Genomic DNA, 17,786 nt, shown 5'->3' with positions numbered 1-17,786 from the left:
CTGGCATTGTGCCATCTTGTTAATAGGTTAGTCCCAGAAAATGCATAAAAACATTATAAAGTGTGAATAAAACATATAGGTATTGTCATAAAACTAGCATGGAACATAAGAAATTATAAATACGTTGGAGACGTATCATACGCCTTCTTCATCAATCGGCGTGAGAGGGTGCTCGCCAGGTATGAGGAGGACAGTCTGCCTCCTGGGAACTTCCACGAGGCCGGCCATCGGCTATGGTGGTACGGCCGGACTCTACAGAGCGTCATGGACTACATCACGGCCGGCGATATCCCCTGCATGCGCTACCCTCAGTTCGAGCCACGAGCGCCGCCCGATGACAGCGACGAAGACGGCGACAACTTAGAAGGCGACGACTACCAGTACAACGGCGGCGACTATGAAGACTACGAGTATGAATATTATACGCCTAGGCAGGAGTATGACTAAATCACTCCAAATTTCATGTATCATCAGTGGTATCTCGAATCAATCGAATCATTCGAAAATGGACACCAAACACATCACAGATAATATAATTCATATGATCCATTCAACAAAGTTTGGTACAATAAATTATTACACATCATTTCTTCCCTTGTGTCCCTGCTTGCTTACGATTGTGCCGTATCCATGGAGCATCCTCATCATTTAACTTAATGCTTGGGTCAGCGTTCACTTTGAAGGGCGGAATTTCACAAAACATATTATAATCTTCTGACATGTCTGTCTTGTCCTCCACTCCCACGATGTTTCTTTTCCCTGAAAGAACAATGTGGCGCTTTGGATCATGGCATGATGTACTGATCGTTTTCTTATCTTTCTGTTTCCTCGGTTTGCTACTCATGTCCTTCACATAGAAAACCTGAGCGACATCTTTGGCTAGGACGAATGGTTCGTCAAGGTAACCAAGATTGTTGAAATCCGCCATTGTCATTCCGTATTGCTGGTCCACCTTTACCCCACCTCCTGTTAGCTTGAACCATTTGCACCAGAACAAAGGGACCTTAAAGGAGGGTCCATAATCAAGTTCCCATATCTCCTCTATATAACCATAATATGTGACCTTTTGCCCATTCTCGGTTGCTGCATCAAAGCGGACACCACTGTTTTGGTTGGTGCTCTTTTTATCTTGGGCGATCGTGTAAAATGTATTCCCATTTATCTCGTACCCTTGGAAAGTCGTTATAGTCGAAGATGGTGTCTTGGCCAACATGTACAGCTGATCTCCAACATCATTGTCATTCATTAAATGTTTTCTCAACCAACTGCCGAAAGTCTCCATGTGGGCCTTTCTAATCCAGGATTCAGGCTTCCCAGGGTTGTCCGAGCGTAAAATATTCTAGTGTTTCTCGAAGTACGGACCCACCAAGCTGGAAATTGTCAGAACTGTGAGGTGTGCTTTAGTCATAGAATAGCCGTCCATACATATCGTTGATTTCCTTCCGATCGTGTCTTTTCCACTTAGTCTCCCCTCGTGCCGCGATCGAGGAAGACCAATCGGCTTAAGGTCAGGAACAAAGTCAACACAAAACTCAATTACCTCCTCATTTTCATAGCCCTTGGCGATGCTTCCTTCTGGCCTAGCACGGTTACGAACATATTTCTTTAATACTCCCATGAACCTCTCAAAGGGGAACATATTGTGTAGAAATACAGGACCGAGAATGGAAATCTCTTCGACTAGGTGAACCAGGAGGTGCGTCATAATATTGAAGAAGGATGGCAGGAACACCAACTCAAAACTGACAAGACATTGGACCACATCATTCTGTAACCGTGGTAGATCTTCTGGATTTATTACCTTCTGAGAGATTGCATTGAGGAATGCACATAGCTTCACAATGGCTGCTCGAACATTTTCCGATAGGAGCCCCCTCAAAGTAATCAGAAGCAATTGCGTCATAATCACGTGGCAGTCGTGAGACTTCAGGTTTTGGAACTTTTTGTCCGCCATGTTTATTATTCCCTTTATATTCGATGAGAAGCCAGACGGGACCTTCATACTGCTCATACATTCAAGAAAGATGACCTTCTCTTCTTTTGTAAGAGCGTAGCTGGCACGACCTTGAAACCATTCCGGATGCCGGTCATCAGGGTCTTTCAAACGTTGCTGGTCCTGCCGTGCTTCCTTTGTATCATTTGTCTTCCCATACACGCCCAAGAAGCTTAGCAGGTTCACGCAAATATTCTTCATAACATGCATCATGTGAATTGCAGAGCGGACATCTAGGACTTTCCAATATTCTAGCTCCCAAAATATAGATTTCTTTTTCCACATGGGTGCGTGCCCGTCAGCTCCCTGCGGAACTGATAGTCCGCCAGGACCCTTTCCAAAGATGACTTTCAAATCCTTGACCATATCAAATACCTTAGCACCAGTATGTTCCGCATGCTTTGGCCGGTGATCTGTCTTGCCGTTGTAATGCTTGCCTTTCTTTCTTACGTTATGATGTCGGTGAAGAAATCGACGATGCCCCAGGTACACGTTCTTCTTACAATTTGGCAAATATACACTTTCAGTCTCATGTAAGCAGTGCGTGCATGCATTGTATCCCCTATTTGTCTGTCCTGAAAGGTTACTAAGAGCAGGCCAATCGTTGATGGTTATGAAAAGCAACGCTCTTAGGTCAAATTCATCTTCTTTGTGCTCATCCCACACACGTACACCAGGTCTGCCCCACAAATGTAAAAGTTCATCAACTAATGGCCTTAGGTACACATCGATGTCATTGCCGGGTTGCTTCGGACCTTGGATGAGCACTGGCATCATAATGAACTTCCGCTTCATGCACAACCAGGGAGGAAGGTTGTCGATGCATAGAGTCACGGGCCAGGTGCTATGGCTGGAGCTCTTCTCGCCAAAAGGATTCATGCCATCTGTACTTAGACCAAATCTTATGTTCCTTGCGTCAGCTGCAAAATCTTTGAACTCTCTGTCGATCTTTCTCTATTATGTTCCATCTGCGGGGTGTCTCAACTCCCCGTCCGACTTACGGTCCTCTTTGTGCCATCGCAACAACTTGGCATGCTCTTTGTTCCTGAACATACGTTTCAACCGTGGTATTATAGGAGCATACCACATCACCATGGCGGGAACCCTCTTCCTGGGTTTCTCTCCCTCAACATCATCACCAGGGTCATCGCCTCTGATCTTATAACACAATGCAGTGCATACCGGACATTCATTAAAATTCTCGTATTCACCGCGGTAGAGGATGCAGTCGTTAATGCATGCATGTATCTTAAGAACCTCTAAACCTAGAGGGCAGATAACCTTCTTTTCTTCGTACGTACTGGCGGGCAACTCGTTATTGTTTGGAAACATATTCTTCATCATTTTCAGCAAATTTTCAAATCTCGAGTCAGATAGACCTTCCTGTGCCTTCCATTTCAGCAAATCCAGTGTGCAGCCTAGCTTTTTCAGACCATTATCGCATCCGGGGTACATCGACTTTTTGTGATCCTCTAACATGCGATCCAAATTCTTCCTCTCCTTTTCAGTTTCGCAGCCTCTCCGTGCATCAGCAATGGTCCGACCAAGATTATCAGCGGGCTCATCACGTGCCTCTTCTTGACCTTCCCCTTCACCTTCCCCAACTTCAGCATCCTCCATGAAAGTATCACCAAAATGATCAGGATAGTTGTCATTGATGATATCATCCCCTTGTTCATCTTCTTCCATTATAACCCCTCTTTCTCCATGCTTGGTCCAACAATTATAGCTTCGCATGAAACCGTGCCGAAGAAGGTGTTGGTGTGTAGGGATACGTTGCATAGAAAACAAAAAATTTCCTACCGTGAGAACGCAATCCAAGCCAAGATGCAATCTAGAAGACGGGAGCAACGAGGGGATGAACGAGTCTCACCCTTGAAGATTTCCAAAGCCTACAAGATGAGGCTCTTGTTGCTGCGGTAGATGATCACTTGCCGCTTTCAAAAGCGCGTAGAAGATCTTGACGGTGCCACAATCGGGCAGCACCTCCGTACTCGGTCACACGTTCGGTGTTGATGAAGACGATGTCCTTCTCCCCGTTCCAGCGGGCAGCGGAAGTAGTAGCTCCTCCTTGAATTCGACAGCACGACGGCATGGTGGCGGTGGTGATGGAGATCTCCGGCGGAGCTTCGCTAAGCGTTGCGGGAGAGAGGGAGGAGGTGGGGCGGCTAGGGTTTGGGAGAGGGGGTGGCCGGCCACTTGAGGGGTGCGGCCAAGCTATGGCTTGTGGTGGCCGGCCCCCTCCCCTTGCCCCTCATTATATAGGTGGAACCCCCAAGTGTTGGACTACAAGTCTTCGAATAAGACCCCAACCCAAAACCTTCCATGTGTAGGGAAACCTACCCAAGGTGGGATTCCCACCTCAAGTGGGACTCCCACCCTTCCATGAGGGGGGTGGCCGGCCACCCTTGGTGGAGTCCACCAGTAACTCCACCCCTCTAGGGTTGGTCGGCCATGGGAGGTGGAGTCCCTTCGGGACTCCTCCTTCCAAAGTGATTTCTTCCGGACTTTTCTAGAACCTTCTAGAACCTTCCATAAATGCACCGGATCATTTCCAAACTTGGAATATGACTTCCTATATATGAATCTTATTCTCCGGACCATTCCGGAACTCCTCGTGATGTCCGGGATCCCATCCGAGACTTCGAACAATACTTCGAACTCCACTCCATCTTCAAGTTCTACTATTACAACATCAAACTTTAAGTGTGTCACCCTACGGTTCGCGAACTATGTGGACATGGTTGAGAACTCTCTCCGACCAATAACCAATAGCGGGATCTGGAGATCCATAATGGCTCCCACATATTCAACGATGACTTTAGTGATCGAATGAACCATTCACATACGATACCAATTCCCTTTGTCACGCGATATTTTACTTGTCCGAGGTTTGATCATCGGTATATCTCTATAGCTTGTTCAACCTCAACTCCTGACAAGTACTCTTTACTCGTACCGTGGTATGTGGTCTCTTATGAACTTATTCATATGCTTGCAAGACATTAGACGACATTCCACCGAGAGGGCCCAGAGTATATCTATCCGTCATCGGGATGGACAAATCCCACTGTTGATCCATTTGCCTCAACTCATACTTTACGGATACTTAATCCCACCTTTATAACCACCCATTTAGGCAGTGGCGTTTGATGTAATCAAAGTACCTTTCCGGTATAAGTGATTTACATGATCTCATGGTCGAAAGGACTAGGTAACTATGTATCGAAAGCTTATAGCAAATAACTTAATGACGTGATCTTATGCTATGCTTAATTGGTTGTGTCCATTACATCATTCATATAATGATATAACCTTGTTATTAATAACATCCAATGTTCATGATTATGAAACTAATCATCTATTAATCAACAAGCTAGTTAAGAGGCTTACTAGGGACTCATTGTTGTTTACATAACACACATGTATCAATGTTTCGGTTAATACAATTATAGCATGGTATATTAACATTTATCATAAACACAAAGATATATATAATAACCACTTTTATTATTGCCTCTTGGGCATATCTCCAACAAGGTGACAAACTTGCACTAGAGTCAATAATCTAGATTACATTGTAAGGTACCTAACACCCATGGCATTCTGGTGTTGGTCATGCTTTGCCCTAGGGAGAGCTTTAATCAACGGATCTGCTACATTCAGATCACTGTGTACTTTGCAAATCTTTACTTCTCCATCTTCGATGTATTCGCGAATCGAATGATAACGCAGATTGATATGCTTCAGCCTCTTGTATGACCTTGGTTCTTGTGCATTGGCGATGGCACCCATGTTGTCACAGTAGATGACTAGTGGGTCCAATGCACTAGGAACCACACCGAGCTCTACAATGAACCTCTTCATCCATACCGCTTCTGATGAAGCCTCTGAAGCCGCTATGTATTCTGATTCTGTTGAAGACTTCGCCACCGTGCACTGCTTCGAGCTTGCACAGCTTACTGCAGCACCATTCAATATAAACACGTACCCAGACTGTGACTTAGAGTCATCAGGATCAGTGTTCCAACTTGCATCGGTGTAACTGGTTACAATGAGCTCTTGGTCACCTCCATAACAAAGAAACATATCCTTAGTTCTTTTCAAGTACTTCAGGATATTCTTGACCGCTGTCCAGTGTTCCATTCCTGGATCACTTTGATATCTGCTAGTCAAACTGACAGCATGTGCTATATCCGGTCTAGTACATAGCATGGCATACATGATAGAGCCTACTGCCGAGGCATAGGGGATCTGACTCATCCTTTCTCTTTCTTCTGCCGTAGCCGGTCCTTGAGTCTTACTCAAGACCTTGCCTGGTAACATAGGTAAGAATCCTTTCTTACTTTCGTCCATTCTAAACTTCTTTAGAATCTTGTCCAGGTATGTACTTTGTGATAGCCCTATTAGGCGTCTTGATCTATATCTATAAATCTTGATGCCTAATATATACGATGCTTCACCAAGGTCTTTCATTGAAAAACTATTATTCAAATAACCTTTTACACTGCTTAATAGTTCTATATCATTCCCAATCAATAATATGTCATCTACATATAATATCAGGAATGCTACAGAGCTCCCACTCACTTTCTTGTAAATACAGGCCTCTCCATGACACTGTATAAACCCGAAGTCTTTGATCACCTTATCAAAGCGTCGGTTCCAACTTCTCGATGCTTGCTTCAGTCCATTAATTGAACATTGAAGTTTGCATACTTTGTCAGCATTTTTAGGACCGACAAAACCTTTGGGTTGTACCATATACAACTCTTCCTCAATGTCTCCATTAAGGAACGCCGTTTTGACATCCATCTGCCAAATCTCATAATCGAAAAATGCAGCTATTGCTAACAAAATCCTCACAGATTTTAGCTTCGCTACAGGTGAGAAAGTCTCATCGTAGTCAACACCTTGAATTTGTCGGAAACCCTTTGCGACAAGTCGAGCTTTATAGACAGTAATATTACCATCAGCATCTGTTTTTCTCTTGAAGATCCATTTATTCTCGACAGCCTTTCGGCTATCAGGTAAGTCTACCAAAGTCCACACTTTGTTATCATACATGGATCCCATTTCGGATTTCATGGCTTCTTGCCATTTGTTGGAATCTGGGCTCATCATCGCTTCTTCATATGTCGCAGGGTCCTCATCATTGTTGTCCACAATCATGACATTTAGACAAGGATCATACCAATCAGGAGTGGCACGTTCCCTTGTTGATCTGCGAGGTTCAGTAGCTATCTCGTTTGAAGTTTCATGATCATTATCATTAGCTTCCTCTGTTGTCGGTGTAGGTGGCACAGGAACAACTTCCGATACTGCGCTACTCTGATCAACTAGTGAAGATTCATCAATCTCATCGAGTTCTACTTTTATTCCAGTCACTTCTTTAGTGAGAAATTCTTTCTCAAGAAAGGTTCCGTTCTTAGTAACAAAGATTTTGCCTTCGGATCTGTGATAGAAAGTGTACCCTATAGTTTCCTTAGGGTATCCTATGAAGACGCATTTCTCCGCTTTGGGTTCTAGCTTGTCCGGTTGTAACTTCTTTACATAGGCTTCGCAACCCCAAACTTTAAGGAACGACAGCTTAGGTTTCTTGTTAAACCATAATTCATACGGTGTCGTTTCAACGGATTTTGATGGTGCTCTATTTAAAGTGAATGCGGCTGTCTCTAATGCAAAACTCCAAAATGATAACGGCAAATAAGTAAGAGACATCATAGAACGAACCATATCTAAGAGAGTTCGATTACGACGTTCGGACACACCGTTTCGTTGTGGTGTTCCCGGCGGTGTCAATTGTGAAAATATTCCGCATTTCTTTAAATGCATGCCAAACTCACAACTCAGATATTCACGTCCACGATCAGATCGTAGAGATTTAATCTTCTTGTTACATTGATTTTCTACTTCACTTTGGAATTCCTTAAACTTCTCGAAAGTTTTGGATTTATGTTTCATGAAATAGATATACCCATATCTACTCAGATCATTTGTGAAGGTTAGAACATAACGATAACCACCGCGCGAGGCTACACTCATTGGTCCACACACATCGGTATATATGATTTCCAATAAGTCTGTAGCTCGCTCCATAATACCAGAGAATGGAGTCTTAGTCATTTTTCCCATTAGACATGCTTCGCATCTATCAAGGGACTCAAAGTCAAGTGATTCAAGTAATCCATCGGTATGAAGTTTCTTCATGCGTTTCACTCCAATATGACCAAGACGACAGTGCCACATATAAGTAGAATTATCATTCAATTTAATTCGCTTAGCATCAATGTTATGAATATGTGTATCACTACTATCGAGATCTAACAGAAATAAACCATTCTTTTCAGGTGCTCGACCATAAAAGATATTATTCATAAAAATAGAACAACCATTATTCTCAGACCTGAATGAATAACCGTCTTGCATTAAACAAGATCCAGATATAATGTTCATGCTCAACGCGGGTACAAAATAACAATTATTGAGGTTTAAAACTAATCCTGAAGGTAGATGTAGAGGAAGTGTGCCGACAGCGATCACATCGACTTTGGATCCATTTGCAACGCGCACCGTCACTTCATCCTTTAATAGTCTTCGTTTATTCTTTAGTTCCTGTTTCGAGTTACAAATATGAGCAACCGAACCAGTATCAAATACCCAGGTACTAGTACGAGAACCAGTAAGATAAACATCTATAACATGTATATCAGATATACCTTCTTTCTTCTTCTTGACAAGGCCGCTCTTCAGATCCGCCAAATACTTGGAGCAATTACGCTTCCAGTGTCCCTTCTCCTTGCAGGAATAGCACTCAGCATCAGGCTTAGGGACAGTCTTAGGTTTCACAGGAGGCGTGGCAGCTTTCTTACCACCCTTCTTGAATTTTCCTTTAGACTTGCCCTGTTTCTTGAAACTGGTGGTCTTGTTGACCATCAACACTTGGTGCTCTTTCTTGATCTCAATCTCAGCAGCTTTAAGCATGGAGAAGAGTTCATGTAACTCTTTGTTCATGTTCTGCATATTGTAGTTCATCACAAAGTTCTTGTAACTAGGTGGCAGTGATTGAAGGATACGATTAATCCCCAGTCTGTTAGGAATAACTATTTCCAAGTCACTGAGTTTCTTCGCATGCCTGGTCATAACGAGCATGTGCTCACTAACGGAGCTACCCTCTTCCATCATGCAACTGAAAAAGTGTTTCGATGCTTCATAGCATTCCACGGCCGCATGAGTTTCAAAAATAGTTTTCAACTCTTTGATCAACTCATGTGGATCGTGGTGCTCAAAACGTTTTTGAAGATCGACTTCCAGACTGCATAGGATGGCACACTGAACTTGAGAGTACCGAGTTTTCCGAGTCACGTAAACATTCTTTACTTCATCGGATTCATTTTCTGCAGGAGGGTCACCTAGCGGTGCATCAAGCACATATTGCAGATTTCCGCCAGCGAGGAAAATCCTCACATGACGGAACTAGTCGGTGAAGTTGCTACCGTTGCTCTTAAGCTTTTCTTTCTCTAGGAACTGGTTAAAATTGATTGGGGACGCCATATCTACAACATATATTTGCAATAGTTTAGACTAAGTTTATGACAAATTGAGTTCAAATTTTAATTCAACATAATTAAAAACTAGGTGAACTCCCACTCAAAACAATATCCCTCGAATTGTTTTAGTGATCACACGAACCAAATCCACCACACCAAGTCCGATCATCACGAGACAAGATGTAACTTCAATGGCGAACATTCAAAGTGTTCATCATATCAATCATATGATTCATGCTCTACCTTTCGGTATCACGTGTTCCGAGACCATGTCTGTACATGCTAGGCTCGTCAAGGCAACCTTAGTATCCGCATGTGCAAAACTGGCTTGCACCCGTTGTATGCACTTGTTGATTCTATCACACCCGATCATCACGAGATGCTTCGAAACGACAAGTCTTGGCAACGGTGCTACTAAGGATGAACACTTTATTATCTTGATATTTTAGTGAGAGGGATCATCTTATAATGCTACCGTCGCGATCTAAGCAAAATAAGATGCATAAAAGGATTAACATCACATGCAGTTCATATGTGATATGATATGGCCCTTTTGTCTTTGCGCCTTTGATCTTCATCTCCAAAGCACGGACATGATCTCCATCATCAACGGGCATGATTTCCATCATCGTCGGCGTAGCGTCAAGGTCAATGGCGCCGTCTTCATGATTGTTCTCCCATGTAGCAACTATTACAACTTCTTTGAAATACTACTCAACATGAAATTTAAAGACAACCATAAGGCTCCTGCCGGTTGCCACAATACAATAATGATCATCTCATACATATTCATCATCACATTATGGCCATATCACATCACCAAACCCTGCAAAAACAAGTTAGACGTCTCTAATTTGGTTTGCATATTTTACGTGGTTTAGGGTTTTCGAGAGAGATCTAATCTACCTACGAACATGAACCACAACGGTGATACTAGTGTTGTCAATAGAAGAGTAAATTGAATCTTCACTATAGTAGGAGAGACAGACACCCGCAAAGCCACTTATGCAATACAAGTTGCATGTCGAGCGTGGAGCAAATCTCATGAACGCGGTCATGTAAAGTTAGCCCGAGCCGCTTCATCCCACTATGGCATAAAGATGCAAAGTACTCAAACTAAAGACAACATAAGCATCAACGCCCACAAACCATTGTGTTCTACTCGTGCAACCATCTATGCATAGACACGGCTCTGATACCACTGTAGGGATACGTTGCATAGAAAACAAAAAAATTCCTACCGCGAGAACGCAATCCAAGCCAAGATGCAATCTAGAAGACGGGAGCAACGAGGGGATGAACGAGTCTCACCCTTGAAGATTTCCAAAGCCTACAAGATGAGGCTCTTGTTGATGCGGTAGATGATCACTTGCCGCTTTCAAAAGCGCGTAGAAGATCTTGACGGTGCCACAATCGGGCAGCACCTCCGTACTCGGTCACACGTTCGGTGTTGATGAAGACGACGTCCTTCTCCCCGTTCCAGCGGACAGCGGAAGTAGTAGCTCCTCCTTGAATCCGGCAGCACGACGGCGTGGTGGCGGTGGTGATGGAGATCTCCGGCGGAGCTTCGCTAAGCGTTGCGGGAGAGAGGGAGGAGGTGGGGCGGCTAGGGTTTGGGAGAGGGGGTGGCCAGCCATTTGAGGGGTGCGGCCAAGCTATGGCTTGTGGTGGCCGGCCCCCTCCCCTTGCCCCTCATTATATAGGTGGAACCCCCAAGTGTTGGACTACAAGTCTTCGAATAAGACCCCAACCCAAAACCTTCCATGTGTAGGGAAACCTACCCAAGGTGGGATTCCCACCTCAAGTGGGACTCCCACCCTTCCATGAGGGGGGTGGCCGGCCACCCTTGGTGGAGTCCACCTGGGACTCCACCCCTCTAGGGTTGGCCGGCCATGGGAGGTGGAGTCCCTTCGGGACTCCGCCTTCCAAAGTGATTTCTTCCGGACTTTTGTAGAACCTTCTAGAACCTTCCATAAATGCACCGGATCATTTCCAAACTTGGAATATGACTTCCTATATATGAATCTTATTCTCCGGACCATTCCGGAACTCCTCGTGATGTCCGGGATCCCATCCGAGACTTCGAACAATACTTCAAACTCCATTCCATCTTCAAGTTCTACTATTATAACATCAAACCTTAAGTGTGTCACCCTACGGTTCGCGAACTATGTGGACATGGTTGAGAACTCTCTCGGACCAATAACCAATAGCGGGATCTGGAGATCCATAATGGCTCCCACATATTCAACGATGACTTTAGTGATCGAATGAACCATTCACATACGATACCAATTCCCTTTGTCACGCGATATTTTACTTGTCCGAGGTTTGATCATCGGTATCTCTCTATACCTTGTTCAACCTCGTCTCCTGACAAGTACTCTTTACTCGTAATGTGGTATGTGGTCTCTTATGAACTTATTCATATGCTTGCAAGACATTAGACGACATTCCACCGAGAGGGCCCAGAGTATATCTATCCGTCATCGGGATGGACAAATCCCACTGTTGATCGATATGCCTCAACTCATACTTTCCGGATACTTAATCCCACCTTTATAACCACCCATTTAGGCAGTGGTATTTGATGTAATCAAAGTACCTTTCCGGTATAAGTGATTTACATGATCTCATGGTCGAAATGACTAGGTAACTATGTATCGAAAGCTTATAGCAAATAACTTAATGACGTGATCTTATGCTATGCTTAATTGGGTGTGTCCATTACATCATTCATATAATGATATAACCTTGTTATTAATAACATCCAATGTTCATGATTATGAAACTAATCATCTATTAATCAACAAGCTAGTTAAGAGGCTTACTAGGGACTCATTGTTGTTTACATAACACACATGTATCAATGTTTCGGTTAATACAATTATAGCATGGTATATAAACATTTATCATAAACACAAAGATATATAAAATAACCACTTTTATTATTGCCTCTTGGGCATATCTCCAACAAGGTGAACTTCTCTTGAGGAAGAGTAACCCTTCTGATTCTTACAGCCAACACATGGACAGATAACAAAACCTCCCTGCTTGTTCGCATTAGCCACTACGAGGAAATCTTTCAACCCGTAGTGAACTCGCCGGAGAGTCGGTTACCATACATCCATTGCCGATTCATCTGCATTATTATTGTATAAAGTATATAATTAATCATCATGCACTTGTTAAACTAACTGGCTAGAAATAATAGAAATTAAACAATGAACTACACACATACATATTTTAATGACACATGAAAGGTTCAATGACACATGAAGTGTGGCTCGGACACTTCATATCATATTTGTTTCATGCTCTTGGGCATTTCATCGAACACCTTGTGTGTATAAGAGGAACCAAAAGCAAACCCACCACCCCTTGTGAAGATTGTGAAGAGAAGTGGCACCAAATGGCTAAGTGAAGTGAGCTGAGCTGCCTTTTATAGGGATGGGCCTTTAGTCCCGGTTGGCCTGGCCAACCGCGACTAAAGGCCTTCGGGCCAGGCCTGAGGACCTTTAGTCGCGGTTGGCCTGGCCAACCGACTAAAACTCCTCCCGTCCACCAGCTGGCCACCGAGCGCGCTGGGCCCAGGTCTTTAGTCGCGGGTCGCCTCCCAAACCGCGACTAAAGATTTTGGGGACTAATGGGGGTGGATGGAAGCCTTTTTTCTACTAGTGCGTGCAGAAGGTTTCTGTTTTTCTCATCCCCGGTTTCTTTCACGTTGCTGGACGAGGGGACTCATTTTTTCTTTTTTTGCTCAGTCGATTTTTTTACGTTGCGGGAAGGAAACGACGTACGACATACCAGTCCGATCCAAATTTAATAGTAAAGAGAAGATTTCAGTAGCAAGTGATGGTAGCTGTGCTATTAATCTACTGCCTCCTTTTCCATCGGTATAGTGACTTTACATTGTTCCACAATTTGTGAAACTGATACTACGTATATCCTATGTCAAGCTGGAAAAGTCCCAGTTGAATCTGGGTGCACCTGAACTCAGGTGGAAAATGCATTTTTCAAATGTTAAAAAATTCTAAAATAAAAATTACGGAGTACGTATGCATGTTTCATGCGTGCGTAGAAAGTTTTCGCGGAGAAACCACTTTATTATTTAAGAACCAAAAAAGATAAAATACGGTCACATATATACTGCTATATAGCTCTACAAAATTTCACTTTTTTGCCGAGGCAAAATAAAAGGTTTTTTCGTCACGAAACTCATGTCCAGGGCACATGTTTGATATCACCTTTGCATTCATTTTGTGTTTCGATTTTTAAAACATATTTTTACATCACAAATGCACTTTTGAAAAAAGTGGGTTCACATGCACCTAAGTTCTGAAAAGCCAGTCTATATCCAGCATTGCAGTCAGCCAAGGAGCGTGTCGCCGCGCTTAACTTCCTAGTCCATGTTGAGAGCTGCTAGCAACCGGTAGACGGAGTAGGTTCCGGCGGAGTACTGGACGGCACTCCGCGGCGTCGGCAGTATCGCGAGAAATACCTCGTCCGCGATTGGAACCATGGCCACGTAGACTGGCGAATGGGATCATGGAGCGTACGAACATCCGGATACCTACCATTCCAAACTATTTTTTCCTTGTTCATCTAGTAGCACATGCTACCTATAATCTTCTAATTAAGTACTGTACTAGAAGACTTTGAAAAGAGGAAATGCCATAAGCATGACTTCGGGGTCTTCGTGAAAGATTATTTTGACTCAGTATATTTGTAGTTGCTAGATGCGCTCCTATGCTCCAGAAAAGAGAAGCATTTAGAATTTATAGGCATTAGTATTCTAGCCGTAGTAAAGATGGGTAATGTTCTCCTCCCACTTTTCATTTTCTTTTTCGAAATGGGAAGATTCCAGCCTCTGCATCAATTGATGCACACAACTCTTTATTGTACAGTTTATATTTCAAAGTTTACACCTCAAGGATCACATAAAGTGTTCATAAAAATCAACCAGCGGAAAAGAATAAGTAGAACAAAACATCTATGCATCTTGTAATCGTCTAGAAAGCCGTCAGCCAGCCTAGTTGAAGATATCCCGTGCAACCGTCTCCAGACTCCAGACGGTGCACCCAGAATGCATATGCACCCGTTGCGCCTCCGGTAATAAGAAATACCACTCATGAATCCAATGGATAACCATACGGATCGGACCTGTAAAAAATAAGCATTTCCTCCCACTTGTCATCTCTTTTGTACATGTGAAATGAGAGCATACGTGCCATACAAGTACAGATAAGTCACTACCTGTATATAAAACGGGAGCGCTATAAACTGTACTTACTGGCTTGTACTCTTGTTGATGCTGCCCTACCATTTTTACATGTACAGGTGATCTTTAGGTCACCCGCTTGGTCACTAACCCACACACTTGCCCCTTAGGCCTTAGCCCTGACCGATGTCCTCAAGTCTATCTGCCACCTCCCTTCCATGCTACGGCCTTCCTTCCCGGCCTCCTATAGACAGTGATAGTGATAACCAATTAATTCAATAGATCCGATGGTATTACAAATAGAAAATTGACTCCAGAGCGTTTTAGTCCAAAAAGATCTGATATTATGCCTCAAGGTGTAAAATGATATGATTTTTTAAATAATAAGATTTTATTATTATTTTCCATGTATAGTACATGTTTTGAAAAGAAATTCAAATTTGTGACTCGATCGGCGAAACGGCCGCCGATCAGTCACAGGCCACGCCACCACACCTATCTCGGCCCTCTGGCCGGCCAGGTGAGGTCCAGGTGCTCCATGACTTCATTCTTGACAAAATAATAGCGAAGAAAAAATTCCTAGGTCTTTTTGTGTTTGCGAAGGTTTCTAAAAGTCAAAAATACGAAAACAGGGTTTTCCTGCCACCACATGATTGTAATACAAATAAACAGGATATTATAGGAAAATACATAAAATCATTCTAAATCATGATTATAACACCTCATATAAATAAATATTGATGAAATATATCACAATAAACTACAAAGAACATAGATGCATTTTAAATGTATCACTATCCAAGCTTCAAACAAATTAGGATTTCATATGTCGAGAGATTTTATTAACTCGCCAACATCCAAAATATTCCCAAAGACTCAAAAAATATCAAGAAAAACTCAAAGAACCCACTTTTGCATCACTACCCAGAATCTGTCCAGAAAATAGTTTTTGGAAAACGTAATTATTTTGACCAATTAGAAGTGGCAGGTATTCTTGCCTATTTATTTCCATACAGAGGGCAAAAGGTTGTAACTAAAATAGAAATCTCAGCCCATCGGAATTACTAATAAAACATAAAAATATTTTCGTGAACGTGAATGTGCAGAAATCTACAACTCCATATGTATTATCTAAAGCTTATTAATTTAATAGAAACTCTAGTAAAAAAATAAAAAATTAAAATCACTTGCTACATAAAGAACTCATAAGAAAAACCAAACAAAAACAATGGGATTGCCTCCCACAAAGCGTTTTCTTTATGGCCATATACCTAGGCTTCATACACTTATTTTCAAGATGGGTAGATACCGTGTGAGTACTTCACCTTGTTGACTACATATTTTCTTTATCAGGTAGTGTTCCATGCCCTTCTTATGAGGGAACTTAAACTTCACAATGCCCTCCTTCGAATCAACGATAGCCCCTGTGATTCCCAAAAAGGGTATACCAAGAAATATAGGACTAGAGAAATTGCTTCCCATATCCATTACAATAAAATCTACGTGCAAAGAAGTTATATGCAAATCAACCATGCCATTATAAACTCTACCTAAGGCATTCTTGGTAGATGTATCAGAAAGTAAGAGGTCAATACCACATTTTTCCATGGCACATATTTCTAGTTCTTTAGATATTGTAGAAACATTGGATCCTGAATCTGGAATAGCATGCCAAGTAACTTTTTCAATAGTAATTTGTGGCTTTGGGATCCATATATCTCAAATCTTAGGTGGTATCAGTGTTAGAAATGGCGACACCTAGGAGACGCTTACTCACGTTTAAGCACTAGGCGATGGACAAACGTCTCGCCTAGGACATAAGAGAAAGTCTAGGCAGGGCAACCATGAAATTGTCTTCCCCATGAAGAAATCATGACATATTTCACTGCCGAGACATATGGGTCATATTCTAATGGTAGTTGATAGTAATTAACATATTAACATGCTCTAGATTAATGTATATTCACAAATGATAACCTATTTACATACTTTATAGTACAAACTATATGTCTGCCTAGGTTGCGCCTAGGACGCTTAAGCACCACCTCGACACTAGGCGAATGCCAATCGTGTCGCTTACGCCTAGCTTTTTCCAACCTTGGTGGTATTATGGATTCTCTATTGTATTTGTCAATCTATCATTTGTCGAAGCACATGATTTTCAATATAAGAACCAAAATCTGCTTGATGAAATTTAAAAGAAGGATCATCAACAATTTTTGGCAAGATGGACATAAGTGTTTACAAGCTATACTTATCAAGATCAAGTAACAGTTCAATAATGGTATCACTAAGCATCTTACTTTATTCTAATTGTTTATAACAATCATTATAAGGTTCATCGTATAGTTCTGATTTTTCAATATTATCACCAATCTTAGTTTCAATAATAAATTGTCAAGTAAAACATGAGCATATGCAGTAGTCATACTCGTAAATGCTTTTCCACATCCATTATCTAAAAGTGTAAGGATTTCATATTTAAGCTTCCATAAAAATCATTTAATATCATCCAATCTCTAAGACGATGTTCAATCCCATATATAAGTTCTCTAAACCTATCCCAAGCTGAAGTAAACTAGATCTAAAGGAAACCCGGGAGATTAGTTGCATGGCCCAGTAGGCCCACGAGTTCCTAACCGACTCACCTTATTCATTGTAGACCCTAGCCGGGGGTTCTTTTATAAACCCCCACCCGGGAACCATAGAGGGAGGATTCCACCTTCATCTGACCCTGCGAGGCGCCATAGCCAATTTGCGACCCATTGTAACACTCCAATCAATACATATAAGCAGGAAGTAGGCATTTTAGAGTATCCATATCCCCCAAAGTGCCACCTAAAGAGATTTTGGATGCGTCAGACGTTTGACCGCTCCCAGACACACGCCCCATAGACCTTTTCTGTCCGGCGTGGTCCACTACGGTATCTGGCGCCCCGAGCCCATCTCCACTACACAAGAGACGTTGCAGGGGCACCGGGTGGAACCAAATCCGCGTCGTGAGTGGCAGGTCAGTCTCATC

The 17,786-nt window shown here is 42.6% G+C and overlaps 1 pseudogene; it reads right to left on the bottom strand.

The window, feature by feature from the left end:
• Positions 1-583: 583 nt before the first annotated feature.
• LOC139832113 (uncharacterized) lies at positions 584-2,872 on the bottom strand (annotated as a pseudogene).
• Between the last annotated feature and the right edge of the window lie 14,914 nt (positions 2,873-17,786).

Source organism: Lolium perenne, chromosome 1 (assembly GCF_019359855.2).
Source record: "Lolium perenne isolate Kyuss_39 chromosome 1, Kyuss_2.0, whole genome shotgun sequence".
NCBI lineage: Eukaryota > Viridiplantae > Streptophyta > Magnoliopsida > Poales > Poaceae > Lolium > Lolium perenne.
Note: the sequence above shows the minus strand (reverse complement) of the source record. Positions and strands in the feature narration are given on the sequence as shown.